We start from the raw sequence: 15,544 nt of genomic DNA on the forward strand, positions 1-15,544 counted from the left end.
CAGATGAACCATCCGCCTTCTTTGCTGCATCGTGAATCGAGAGCCTGTTTTCTCTACACCTTCCAGGTCTACCAAGTCTGTTTCTTTGCTACCGCGTCTTCGGTTTTCTATCGCTACCATAAATTACTGCACCACCCGGGATACCGTCGAATGATCAATCTGTGGATCGCTCTTGCTCCAAAGCCATCTTGAACGATCTATAAAGATTAAAGACCCTGAAGTAACAGCTTACAAAATCAGCAAATTCATTATTATATTCACACATAAGTTTCAAAGTGAAGAATTCTCTATTTGAGAAAGACTAGATAGTAACAAGCTAGTTACCAAGTAACAAGATAGTTACCGCCCAGCTAGCTTCGAGGTACGATGCTGGTCTAACAAAGCCAGTCGTCGTATGTTCGAATCTCGGCTAGGCGGTGCTTGCTAGTTAGAGTCAGTAGGATTGTTGCACTGGCCCCGTAATTTTCCTGTACTCTAACAGCCGGCTGCGAAGTCTGTCGATAAAGAAGGGTAATGTCTAAAGACGGTATAAACCCATGGCTTTGTTTTTTTTTAGATAGTAACAAGTAGGTTGAAGATGGTAGGTGGAAGGATGAAGTTACCCAAGGCCTAGAAATGTTGATTATATTTTACCAATGCCAGGAATGTACATATGGCAACCTTGAGATATAAGAATTTCAACTTCTACATTACTCGAAACAAAAAAAAATTAATTCTCTGTCAACAATACCGGATCGTTGCATTTGCATCATTCGAAAATTCATCTCTACGAGCAGACACACATAGGTCATTTTTCTCCGGTAGCACAGTACCAAAATATGCATTCATCAACTCCGGAACCGCCAAGCGAATCCAAAGACTAATGTCGCAAACGATGTGTCTGCGGGCTGCTTTTCCATGCATGCAACTGCAACCGCATAGTGCCAGTCGGACTATTGATGATGCTGCAATCCAGCTGTTGATAGGTCAAGTGTAAGTAAATTGTGTGGTTTGTTTGAGTTTTCCACAATCCCAATCCGAATCGTCAACCAGGAGCTGACGCAGAGACCTAGACCTCTCATACTAGTCTGCCCCAGGTAATGAAAACTGAAATTTAGCTAGGCTGGGAATGCCATGCCGGTAGAGAGTTGGGGATGATGAAGAATACGACGGAGTCGGTTCAGAAGTGTTTGTAAAAACGGGTTGTGGGTGTACAAAGTTTCCAGTTTAGTGATCTTTCGGATTATGTTGATTTAATATTCGTCTCTCAGGGAAAATGGAAGCAAACACTATTATGACATGCTCCCAACATGTTTTAGAGTTGCCGTGAGAAAAAAACCGCATGTCACAAAGGCAATTGAAACAGAAATAAGCCGTCTACATACACGAGCCAATTAGAGATTGGATGAAATAAGTCATTCGTTCACACTATGCTATCAAGTACAACAAAGCTCTGATGAAGAGGATTCAATTAAAAAAAACATAAAAAGTTTCCCACCGTATGTGTATATAAAACATTAGATTTATTTCAAGTGAAAAAAACAGAACTGACCAATGCCAACAGATGGCATAATCAAACACTGAGTTAATTAAAAAGATAAATCAAACAGCATTCGTTTAAACTACTGAACAATGCGCAGTAATTTCTTATCCTTGAAAGCGTCGTTTAATGAAACACTACCATCCTTTGGTGGGAATTGTCATCTGTGGATACTCGACTTAAAAACTCAGCTCCATTCCAGATGAAATATTATCTAATTCTCCACCAAATGATTTCGGCTAGACTTCGCTAGGGGTAGATAGCTAATGCATGTATACATGCAAACACATGCGACAATCCGCTCAAACGGTCGGTGAGCCTTCGTGATGCCTGTTTTAACAAGCTTTTATCCTCCCGGTTCGGCTTAACATTTGGCCAGCGAGCAAAAACTGCTCACTTGACAACTTTCACTAACCCTTGCATTTTGTTCCGACTTTCGTGAATCTCTCATTCGCACGCGATACCGCACTTCCCTTCCAGGAAGGTAATGGTTCGTCGAGGAAAACAACCTTCGTGGTGGTATTCCCTATGAAACGAGCCAGCGTGTGATATCGTGCGAAATTAATAATTTATGCATTAAGTTGGGTCCTCGTGTGTAGAAGAAAAGAATAAGGTGAACGAAAAGGAGATTATTCCTACTAAACAAATGAGTGTGGTGATGGCACAGAGATGCTCGCATAGAAGTGAACGCATTTAAATTAAATTAATGATAGACAGCATTAAACCACGAAAAATCAATTTGAATTGATGTTGATCACGCCAAATTCCATCGTTTCAGAAGAAAGTGAATTCAGATTGCCATTGTTGCATAACATTTACAACAAATAAACATGTTGAACGAGGTCACTTTTCTTAGTTATTACTGTCACATGGTCAAAACTGGAAGACATCCGTCAGCAAAAGTGAAATAATATCTTCCATTAGGTTGACTTTCACATGTACGACCATCCCTATCTATGGCAGGGAAAAACGGGGACTTACACCGATTTGTGCACATCGTTTTGACCTATCCGTTCGGTCGACCCCAAAACATTGGCCTGACGGGAAGGGATTTCGTGGTTTGCACACAAGCAAAATGCTTGCCTGGATCGGTCCCTCGCTTAACTGTGCTTCCGCCGGTGCTCATCCGGTGCTTTCTCCAGCAGGACACTTCGTTCACCTTTCAGCCATTGCTGTAACCGCTTCTATTCACTTTGGTCCGCTTCAACCGGAGCCACATGTGTTTTTGTGCCACACGGACAGGCGAGATTTCGTTGACAAACGTAAGCGTGTCTAGGATTTGGCCCGGAAAGTAAAAATGGCTTCTGCTTTTAGGTGGCATAAATCTTGGCTGGCACCGTGTTACCTTTCTTGCCCGGTTTCTGGCCGTCGGAGCACAGCAGCGGTGGATGCGAGAATAATTTGAAATCAGCAAGGTCATTTCACCTCACACCAGGTTGTCAGCGAGAACAAATGTAGCCGCTTTTAATTGCCGCCGGTAGAGCCGATATAGCTTTGTAAATTGTCATCCCGTGGAGAATTACATTTTACGTTCCAAACAAAGCAATAAATTTATTCTTTTCCTGACCACATAGTTTGATTTTGAGGTTACCTGCCCAATTCCCAGTTCGACAAACAGGCACTAATTTTTGCCGGCTGTAAATCTGGCCATCGATTTCCATTTTCCGCTTCAGTGAAGACAGGCGTGATTTATATCCCTCTATTTGCTGGTCGTCAGCCGTGCTAAGCCGAAAGGGTAAAATAAAAAATTAAAAATAAAACATAGAACAAAAACGGAAAAATATTTAGCTCGTAAATTTAAATTTCCCTGTTGCTTCCCTTCCGGAAAGCAAACATAATTAGCCGGAAAGGTACGATGGCAGAGCATATGTGGAATAGAGGATTAAATTTTTTGTAATGAAATGGGTACGGCAATAGCAATCCTATTTATTTGATTTCGGAATTACAATTCCTGTAATACCAATATTCGAAAGTGCACAAATTTTGCGGGACTTCAATTGCTAGAAACAAGTTGTAAATTTTGGAGATTCGATTTTTTTGTTCATTCAATTACTGATTTTATCTAATTCTCAGTGAAGTCTAATTCAAAAGCAAATAGCATAATTTTATTGGAATTAGTTTATATGCTCATAGCACTTATTGAGGATTCAAATTCGAGAGAAATATTTCCAGGTTGGCATAAACTGGAGATTGGCGTTAGTAAGTCATCTTTTGGCAGGTTCGTCAAAAACAAAGCGGCAATCGGATCATGCCTAATGGCAGCAAATGAAGAACCTTAAGTCAAGCAAGATTTCACTGATGTTCTACAACCGCTGAACATGGATTATTTAATACGTTAAAGATTGGAAGTATTGGAATCTACGCGACTTAAATTTTGAGAAAAAAGCTCATCGAGGTAAGATGGCGGAATAAAATGAACAATACAGATCTTTAGAAAAACAAAGTTATGGAAGAAACAAACAGTAAATATAATCTCGCTTTTTCGTCTTGAGTAATGGTCAACATAACAAATTAACAGTAATTATCACTTTCAAAGCGCTATGCCCTAGAGGTTACAAAATGTAAAACGCAAAACAGGAAATAAAGTTCGCATTCAAAAACATAACCAACTTCACCTGAACAAAACTACACATTTGTATGTGTGTGTACCCTACCGATTACATCGAGCCGAAACGTGGCAACTGCAACGGCCCATCATGTCACTACCCGTAGCTAGCGTTAGCAATCGGGTTTCAGAGGTATATTTCATTCAGCCAGAAGGGGGGGCCCGGGGGCCCAATTTTGTATTTCCCGATACTGTTTTGATAAAGCGGGATATGCAGCTGAAAAAATATAGGCTAAAACTAGGCCAGGAAATGCTCAAGAAAGCAATATTTTAAGGATTTTTTCTCGCGCTGTTTTCCTTTCGGCTTAATTCTCAAATTTACTTTATTGAAATTGACTCTTATGCAAAACCTTGAACAATGTCACTTACATGTTTAACGCTTATTGAACAGTAAGTGCATACGATACGCGATTTTCAACAGTTCAGAACTGACCCGAGAGCACAGAGAGTAGTATTGGGCGTTAACGGCATTAACAAAGACTTTCCAGCTTTTTACGCGCCATAATAGCGGTGAAAGTGATAGAGGTGGGACAGAGATCGAGAAGAGCTAGAACCGAAAAGGAGCAACTCCCGGCGGAACTCTGCAGGAATGGTCAAGAACCGCCAGCAAAGACACATCACTGGAAGGCTTCAGGGGTTTGGAAAAGGGCTGCCGGACGAGTGGATTGAGAGTCTGATTTGTCCCATCTACAGAAAGGGCGATCGGGTAGATTACTGTAACTGTAATTCGGCAGGTCATCCAGATGTGTCGGGAGTACAACCCATCATATTTTTGTGGATTCTGGGGCAGCATACGATTCAGTCGGGCGCGAACAGCTGTGGCAGGTGGTGCGGTTTTCCGTACAAAGCGACTTGTCCGAAATAGAGCTGCACTGGAGCCAGTGACGTGTTACGTGCGTGTTTTGGGGGCACTCTCTTTGCTCAACATGTTTTTTATTGATTAATTTTTATGAACCTCTTTTTTGTGTAGCATTTCCTAATCCCAGAATGTCGCCTTAAATAGTATCGATAAATCTAATATCGATGCTTCACGAACGATATATTGACGGTATCGATAAAGCGGCGATTTGATATTGATATTCAATTATCGATACTTTCGGAAATTTTGCCCAATCGTTATCTCACTTTTCCCCAATAGGTGCACTTAAAAAAATCAGCACGTCAAGTTTACGTGAAAACATAGGTAATTCTCATCCATCACACTTTTCATGTAACATTCACGTGAATTGTTGGTAACTCGCACTCATACTAACCAGTTTACGTGCAATCCCGGTAAATTTTATCAATTTTCCCATTAACTAGTACATGAAGTTGGCTGGTAAACGGCTTGGTAATGCGTACCATCGGTGCCTTGTGCACTGGGCATAAAATAGACCCCACAGTGGTTCACAGCCTCTTACCTAGCAACTCCTACCCCTACCTCCTCATGGTACCAGCCGGGATACGAGCAACCTCGGTGGAGATCGGGTAACCAACCCCGGTGGAAACCAAGGTCGTATGCTGACAGGGGAGGAGGGCTCCTTCGAGCTACGTTGGCCCTCCGGCGATAGTGGGGTTGGTTGCGGGCTTTGCAAGCCTGGACCACTAAAAAAACCAAAGCAATGGACTCCGTAAGTAATAATAATAACTCTAATCGGAACAATCGGCAAAGACCCAGGCGACGAAAACGGACTAACGATTGGAAATTAGGAACATGGAACTGTCGGTCTCTAAATTTCCTCGGAAGTTTCCTCTAAAGAAATGAAGAGCCGCAAGTTCGACATCGTAGCGCTGCAGGAGGTATGCTGGAAAGGAACGATGGTACGTACGTATAGAGATGGTCATACCATCTACCAGAGCTGCGACAATACACACGAGCTGGGCACAGCTTTTATAGTGATGGGCGAGATGCAGAAGCGGGTGATCGGGTAGTGGCCGATCAACCCCAGAATGGGCAGATTAAGAATCAAGGGCCGATTCTTCAATATAAGCATAATTAACGTGCACAACCCTCACCTCGGAAGTACCGATGATGACAAAGACGAGTTCTACGCGCAGCTGGAGCGTGAATACGACCGCTGTCCAAGACATGATGTCAAAATTATCAGCGGGGACTGTAATGCTCAGGTTGGTCAGGAGGAGGAATTCAAACCGGTGATTGGACGGTTCAGCGCCCACCCGCAAACGAACGAAAACGGCCTAAGACTTGTCGACTTCGCCGCCTCCAAGAACATGGCCATACGTAGTACCTTCTTCCAGCATAACCTCTACCATCGGTACACCTGAAGATCACCCAACCAGACAGAATCACAAATCGACCACGTTCTGATAGATGGTCGGCACTTTTCAGACATTATCGACGTCAGAACCTATCCGGGCGCTAACATTGATTCGGATCACTACCTAGTGATGGTAAGGATACGTCAAAAACTATCTGTTGTGAACAACATACAATACCGCCGCCCACCACGGTATAATTTAGCGCGACTGAAGCAACCGGAGGTCGCCGAAAACTACGCGTTATCTCTCGAAACCGCGCTGCCGGAAGAGGGTGAGCTGGATGAAGCCCCTCTTGAGGACTGTTGGAATGCCGTGAAAACAGCCATTAACAGCGTAGCGGAGAACGTCCTAGGCAGTGTGGCACCGAATCGACGTAACAAATGGTTTGACGAGGAATGCCGGCAGATATTGGCTGAGAAGAACGCAGCGCGGGTACAAATGCTGCGTAGAACCACCCGTCTGAATGTGGAACGATACAAACAGAAGCGGAAGCAGCAAACCCGACTCTTCAAGGAAAAGAAGCGCCACCAAGAGGAGAAGGAGTGCGAAGAACTCTAACAGCTGTACCGCTTTCACGACACACGGAAGTTCTATCAGAGACTCAACGGATCTCGCAAAGGCTTCGTGCCGCGGGCCGAAATGTGCAGAGATAAAGATGGAGGTATCTTGACGGACGACCGTGCGGTGATCGAAAGGTGGAAGCAGCACTACGATGAACACCTGAATGGCGTGCAGGCGGAAGACCATGATAGCGGAAGAAGTGACCACATTGGTGTAGCAAGCAATGAAGATGTGCCACCCCCAACGATAAGGGAAGTTAAAGAAGCCATCCAGCGGCTGAAGAACAATAAAGCAGCGGGAAAGGATGGCATTGGAGCGGAACTTATTAAAATGGGCCCGGACAAGTTGGCCGGCTGTCTGCATCAACTGATTGTCAAGATTTGATTGTCAAGATTTGGGATACGGAACGACTACCGGAGGAATGGAAAGACGGGGTTATCTGCCCTATCTACAAGAAAGGTGATAAGCTGGATTGTGAGAACTACCGAGCCATCACTATCCTGAATGCCGCCTACGAAGTGCTGTCCCAAGTCCTCTTTCATCGACTATTGCCAATAGCCAATAGATTTGTGGGAAGTTACCAGGCCGGCTTCATGGAGGGTCGGTCTACAACAGACCGATTTCTTCACCCTGCGGCAGATCCTCCAGAAGTGCCGCGAATTCCGAGTCCCCACGCACCACCTGTTCATCGATTTCAAAGCCGCATATGATGGCGTAAACCGACAAGAGCTATGGAAAATTTCGGACGAAAACGGCTTTCCGGGTAAGCTTACTAGACTTATCATGGCTACGATGGATGGGATCCAGTGCTGTGTGAGAATCTCTTCGGCTTCGGGACTTCGACAAGGAGATGGTCTTTCCTGCCTGCATTGCGCTTGAAGGTGATATAAGGCGAACGGCGATCGAAATGCGGGGCACGATTTTCAATAAATCCAGTCAATTTATCTGCTTTGCTGACGACGTGGATGCTGTCGGCAGAACATTTGAGGCGGTGGAAGATCAGTACACCAGACTGAAACGCGAAGCAGAGAAGATTGGATTGAAGATAAATACGTCTAAAACGAAGTATATGCTGGCGGGCGGGACCGAGCGCGACAGGGCTCGCTTGGGCAGTACCGTGGTAATCGACGGGGATGAGTTCGAGGTAGTTAACGAGTTCGTATCTCACTGGCAACAGAGGACAAATATACCAGCCATGAGATTAAAAGACGTATTATCAGCGGAAGTCGGGCCTACTACGGACTCCACAAACACTTGCGGTCGAACAATTTGAGCCCCCGTACAAAGTGCACACTGTACAAAACGCTAATTAGACCGGTTGTCCTCTACGGGCACGAAACGTGGACACTGCTAGAAGAGGACCTACGAGCACTCGGAGTTTTCGAACGGCGGGTGCTAAGAACCATCTTTGGCGGAGTGCAAGAGAACGATGTATGTATTCAGCCAAGTATTCAGAAAGTGGTTAAAGCTGGACGGATACGTTGGGCAGGACATGTTGCTAGAATGCCGGACAACTATCCTGCAAAAATGGTTTTCGCATCAAATCCGGTAGGAACAAGACGAAGAGGGGCACAGCGAGCGAGGTGGCAAGACCAGGTGGAGCGAGATCTGGTGAGCACTGGGTGCCGCGGAACTGGAGATCAGTTGCCATGGACCGAAACAGATGGAGAAATTATACTGCGCAGGCCTTGTCATAAGACATTAGGCCAATTAAGCAAGTAAGTACATGAAGTTCACGTAAGTTGCTGTACAGAATTTTACATAATTTTTCACGTGGATGCGACGTGTCAATTTTTTTGAGTGTGGGGAAAGGTCCACCTACTGGGGGAAAGTGAGACAAAAAGACATTTTCACATTTATAGATCATAGTATCATAGTTTATTTGTAAAATCATCGGACGCAAGGTGGTCTTCATGATATAAACACATATGACAGTAAATACATACAATAGTACAATTACAAATTTATCGTCTACGAGAGAGTCGTCGTTGAAAATTGTTAGGCGTCATGTTGAAATCGAACCAACCGTAGAGTTCGTTGAACCGCATAGCCATAAATCGGATAGGGTCGTACAGTCCGTAGTTTGCATTCCGTCCCTGCAGGTGCAGGAAATACCTGGTTCTGAGGGGTCGTTCAGGAGCATACAGATTTAGTTGGCTCAGAAGAGCGGGGCTGTCAATATCTCCTAGTAGCAATCTAGCCAGGAACGTGGCTTGAGTGTTGGCACGTCTTCTTTCAAGAGTCTCCAAGTTAAGCAGACGGCAGCGTTCCTCATATGGCGGAAGGTTTCTGGGATCGCGCCATGGAAGACTGCGCAAAGCAGACCGTAGAAATTTTTTCTGTACTGCTTCGATTCTAGTGATCCAAATTTGTTGATATGGACACCAGATCACTGATCCGAATTCCAAAACAGACCTTACAAGTGCATAGTACAAAGATCGAAAATAGTACGGGTCACGGAACTCCTTGGCGATTTTAAAAATAAATCCAAGTTGCTTATTGGCTCTGGAGATAATGTCGTTGTAGTGTATACGGAAGGTTAGTGCGCTATCCAGGACGACACCAAGATCACGAATGTGATAGACGCGTTGTAACAAATGTCCTGCCATGTTGTAGCTAAAAGCTATGGGCTTATTTTTACGATGAAACGAAATGGCGAAGCACTTTGAGATGCTGACGGTAAGCATGTTATTCGAGCACCAATCTTCAAATTTATCCACAAGGCGTTGCAGTTCAATGCAGTCGGAGTCCATTTTAATTGCTTTAAAGATTTTTACATCGTCTGTATAGAAAGATCGACAGCCAGGTGGCAGAAGAGCTGATAGTTCGTTTATAAAAAGAGAAAAGAGCAAGGGTCCAAGGATAGATGTAACTAATTTAGCTTATAACCAAAACGACTGAATTTTTTTTCAAGCATCTAGAAGGATATACTTTTCAAATGGATTGAAGTTGGTAGCTTTCACCAAAAAAAAATTAAAATTTTAGGAAAAAAAGTGTCCCAATGTAAACGCCTCTCCGCTACTGTTAGCTAATGTTGTTGGCACAAATTTTAGTTGCAATTATCTCATACCGATTCACCACGATTCATAGCTGCTATAAAAAAAAAACTCCATTGTGTGGTTTACCATTCATAAGTATACAATGAACAAAAATTAAGCACAATATAATTGTCGTACTTTTCATTGCAATGTGTGGCAGATTACAACTATACGAGCATAATATTTTACTAATATTCCTCACGACTCTAAATAACCTTACTTTCACAGTTTCGTTTAAATTTTAAGGTATCGCGTCAATAGTACGTGGATGGGTTCAGGAAATTATTTTCATAGAAGTTAAAAAAGTGAAAACTCTTTTCTCATTAAATGTAACAGAAAAATTAGAAATTATTTTTCCTAGAATTAGAACAAACAGTTTTATTTACAAATAGTAATTATTCCTCTTTCTTAGTAAAAATTAGGTAGGTACCTGTTTCTGTTTTCACATCGCATTAATAAATGCTGTGCAACATTCTAGTTGGATTGGACACTATCAGTTAATATTTTAGCATTATTAACTCGGAACCGGGCAAATAAGTTACGATCGCTGAGGCGTACCTATCAGTAAAATAATTAAATAATTTCTGTCAGAAATGTTTCCAGAGCAGCGAAGGTTGCAGTTTGAATACTTCGAACAGTGAATTCGGAATGCTTAAGATTTTTGTTCGACAGCCAATTAACGGATCATCCCTAGCCTTGCTAGCTGCAACATAAAAGTTTATTAGTTTTTGGCTTTCCTCATCCGCAAGATCCATGTAATTGGCAAACTTAAAAATAGCGAAGAAATTTCTTAAAGCCGACAGCTGCAGGAAGATGCCTCTGGCAGCTTTTGTTTTCCGCAAAATATTTCCCCTTTTCACGAACAGTAGAGCACAAAATTATCGTGTTGAATATATCAATTCATAATCTGAAGGCAAGCGAGATAAAAATCATCTCGTATTTTAAATCTTACCTGGCCCAAGGTCTCCAACAAGGAAAAAAGAGTAGTTAATTGGGCCACATTGTTAATAAGACAATAAATCATTTTCATTTAGTTCGAATTAATCAGCATTCTGACACTCAATATGCGTTCCTATGGAATAATAATTTACCTTTTTCTAAAGAATGCGGTTATGACGATTGACAATTGAATAAATTAGAAATGCTAAAAATTAGATCATCAAATCAGATGATGTAAACTTTGGGCTACATCTGAAACCCCAACAGTTCAACAAATCATTAGAAATGCAAAAACTACAAAATAAGAAACATCAAAATACATTCACCACTAACACAATTGGCCATAATAAATCCCATTACAGTCTAAAATTACCGTCAAGGAAATTGTTTTTTACCTTTTCGGTTTGCGTTCATCCAACCGTATCCCCTAAATTACAATCACAGGATGAACCCATCGACCTATGAAACCGTTTTAAACTTGCAAAAAATGCTTTACTACAGAATAATTTACACCGGAAGTTCCGCTTTTTCGAAAGCTAACCAGGGCAACAAGCTTGCCAAATAAAGCACAGAACGAAAGGTTGAAGAACAGAAAAGAAAATTAAACCCCTTCAATTATGTTTTCGAGTACCTTCGATAACTTTCCACACAGCCTACCCGTTGCGACGATCTGTGCCCGTAATCTCAGTAGTGGAGCGGAAAAACAACGACGAAAAATAGATTAACGACCACATGTACCCGTTCGCAAAAAAAAACGTTACTTTCCGGTGTACGGCGGTAGCCACCGACCGGCGGCATCGGCATCAGACTAAGCGATATGAAAATACAGCCTGGCTAACTACGTATGTTCAAGAGCACGAGGTTCAAACGCCAACACTGGACGTACGCTGAGGCTGAGCCCGGAATAGTAGAGATAAGTGAACGTAAAATATTTAAAGTTTGATAATAAAATCGCTACTGATAGTATCGCCGCCTAGCTGACTGCCGCTCGGCTTAATTAGATTGTTCATTAACTGCGCCACGGATGTAAAGTTTTGCAGTTGCGCTTCTTTTTTTTTCGAGGTAACGCCTTACTGGCGTCCGTCGGTGGTCGGTTCGGCCATTGCCTGAAACATGATAATCTTTTCTGCCTAGACATATTTCGATGAAAGTATGATGCTGTGCTGTCTACTCATCAAGATATTGGCTTACTCGCTGCTACTGCCAACCAAAGCATGATTAACTATATCCATCACAAAACAAAAACCTCTGCTGAGGTGAATATGAGCTGTGTGGACCAATAAAAAAATATGAGTCGCAAGCCACAGCGGTGTTGAAAGAATAAACTTTAGTCATATTAAAGAGAATGTTGAATATGAAAACAGCTACTAGTTTTGGAATGTCAGAACATATTTAAGGGCTAAAACGATGATATGTAGTCTCAATGCTTAAAATTTTACATTGCTTGATGTTTTGTGCTCATTGAAACTTTACGGTTGATCCCAATACTATTGATGTTACCAATATAAGAGCACATCCGTTTCCTTCATCCAACAATCAACGCTCATCCAACAACAGGAAAACGAGTGAGGTCTCGCCCTCTATAATAACGCTTGACTCATCCAGCGTTGTTCGAATCAGTTTAATCAGTTTCGTCAAAAAACCACATTCTAGCATTATCTGTCACAACTCATTTCGCTTGACAGTATCGGTCGCTGCTTTGAAACCACAAACAGATGATAAGTCCGCAAGTTGTATTCTTGGAACAAATCTAGGATTTGTCACATAAGAACATCTGGTCCGCCGTGGAGCGATTTTCTTTTACTTTATACTTTATACTTTATACTTTATACTTTATACTTTATACTTTATACTTTATACTTTATACTTTATACTTTATACTTTATACTTTATACTTTATACTTTATACTTTATACTTTATACTTTATACTTTATACTTTATACTTTATACTTTATACTTTATACTTTATACTTTATACTTTATACTTTATACTTTATACTTTATACTTTATACTTTATACTTTATACTTTATACTTTATACTTTATACTTTATACTTTATACTTTATACTTTATACTTTATACTTTATACTTTATACTTTATACTTTATACTTTATACTTTATACTTTATACTTTATACTTTATACTTTATACTTTATACTTTATACTTTATACTTTATACTTTATACTTTATACTTTATACTTTATACTTTATACTTTATACTTTATACTTTATACTTTATACTTTATACTTTATACTTTATACTTTATACTTTATACTTTATACTTTATACTTTATACTTTATACTTTATACTTTATACTTTATACTTTATACTTTATACTTTATACTTTATACTTTATACTTTATACTTTATACTTTATACTTTATACTTTATACTTTATACTTTATACTTTATACTTTATACTTTATACTTTATACTTTATACTTTATACTTTATACTTTATACTTTATACTTTATACTTTATACTTTATACTTTATACTTTATACTTTATACTTTATACTTTATACTTTATACTTTATACTTTATACTTTATACTTTATACTTTATACTTTATACTTTATACTTTATACTTTATACTTTATACTTTATACTTTATACTTTATACTTTATACTTTATACTTTATACTTTATACTTTATACTTTATACTTTATACTTTATACTTTATACTTTATACTTTATACTTTATACTTTATACTTTATACTTTATACTTTATACTTTATACTTTATACTTTATACTTTATACTTTATACTTTATACTTTATACTTTATACTTTATACTTTATACTTTATACTTTATACTTTATACTTTATACTTTATACTTTATACTTTATACTTTATACTTTATACTTTATACTTTATACTTTATACTTTATACTTTATACTTTATACTTTATACTTTATACTTTATACTTTATACTTTATACTTTATACTTTATACTTTATACTTTATACTTTATACTTTATACTTTATACTTTATACTTTATACTTTATACTTTATACTTTATACTTTATACTTTATTCTTCGTCATGGGCGTGGCCAGGAAGTCAAAATTCGGAATTTTTTTAAAACAATGACAATAGCTCTTTTATTCAGATCTATCTACAGGGGTTTGGCGATCTATCTACAGGGGTTTGGCGATGAGGAAGATTAAGCAGTAAATAGTCATCACGCAAAATATAGTCCCATCAGAAGCTATTCATGCGTTGACCAATCCTTTTCTTAAAATGTTCTTTTCATCTTAAATACAAATTAAGAAACATACCTAGCTTTATTTTACAGACATCATAAAAAAGGTACCAAACGGTTGCGGGTCAGTCAAAATAAACAATTACCATTGCCCGTCCAAAAAGGGGCTTCTTGCGTTGCGGCGATGAAAGCAACATTCGTTAAATTGCACGAAAAATTATGCACTCTTCCGCAGTGTTTTAATTTGATGTCGGACTTCCAGCCCATCCCAACAAACGGGCCGTAGTCAAGCGGAAATAAATAGACAGGAACAGAACGGAACGTTTTCGGGCTTCTCCGTTTCGACCATTTTTGATGCAGTACCTACATTGGACGGTGGAAAACATTACATTCATCTTTATTATTTTCTCACCTCTTCCTCTGCCAGGACAGGACATGGGTATCTTTTCTGCAAAACTATTGTATGTTGCGGAGTTTCTTATGAAAAATTAAATTTTTATCACCCGTCGTTGGGTAAGAGAAAGAGAAACATATATTTCGTTACTGTGATATATTACGGATGGCTGTATATCATACCCGAGGAAGTTTCAATGTTTGACACTCATGCTATTATTATTTGCTTCAAGCTATCAAAATGTTATTGCATTCAAAGAAATTACTTTCATTACCTGAAATGATGGAAGGTTTAAAAATACGTATCCAAACAAACCCTTCCAGGAAGACATTTCCCACTACAAATGATAATATTTTTACCCTGAATCCAGAATCCGTCCTTTAGCGTATTTCAAGTGTCAAGTTTTTTACTCTTTCTTAAGCTTCGATCCGCGAAGCCGTCCCCTCGAGACGCTATCGTCATAAATCATTATAGTTGCGAAATAATTATTTTCAAACCACCACCGAAGCAAACGAACCGAGCACAAATTTCAGATTCAATAAACCCCAGGAGACAGCCTCCGGAAAATCAGAATCGAGTACTAGGACAGGATGAGCAAAAAAAACAACTTCCAAGCCATCACCAATCAGCAGTGACTAAAGGCTAAGAAGCAAGCGGGGTTTCATCCACTCGCTGAAGCAGGAAATTCAGCGGGAAAAATTTGACTGTCTCAGAGTCACGATCTTGGGTTCCGCTACTTCTTTCCTCCCACGAGCGCCATCATCGACGGGACGGCATTGATTATCCTCTCCACTTGAACTATCGCAGATCAGGACGCTTCGCACCAACGGGCACGGCAGAAAAAAAACAGCATCGAAAGGGCGGCCCCCGTGCCCTTACGATTTATGTTACTGCACCCGGAGGCCAACAAGCACCGCGGTAACGAATCACCGATGATGGAACAAGAAAGTCCCGAGAGGTCACTTCGATGGAAAGCTTACCACGAGCCGGTCTGAGTCATCAATGTTTGGACC

General features: G+C 40.3%; 1 protein-coding gene across 1 annotated transcript in view; it reads left to right on the top strand.

Annotated features, from left to right (window-relative positions):
* The window catches only part of LOC128737361 (uncharacterized), an 85,200-nt gene that overhangs the window by 57,356 nt on the left and 12,300 nt on the right, over nucleotides 1-15,544 (top strand). The window lies entirely within an intron of this gene.

This window comes from Sabethes cyaneus, chromosome 2 (genome assembly GCF_943734655.1).
Source record: "Sabethes cyaneus chromosome 2, idSabCyanKW18_F2, whole genome shotgun sequence".
Classification (NCBI taxonomy): Eukaryota; Metazoa; Arthropoda; class Insecta; order Diptera; family Culicidae; genus Sabethes; species Sabethes cyaneus.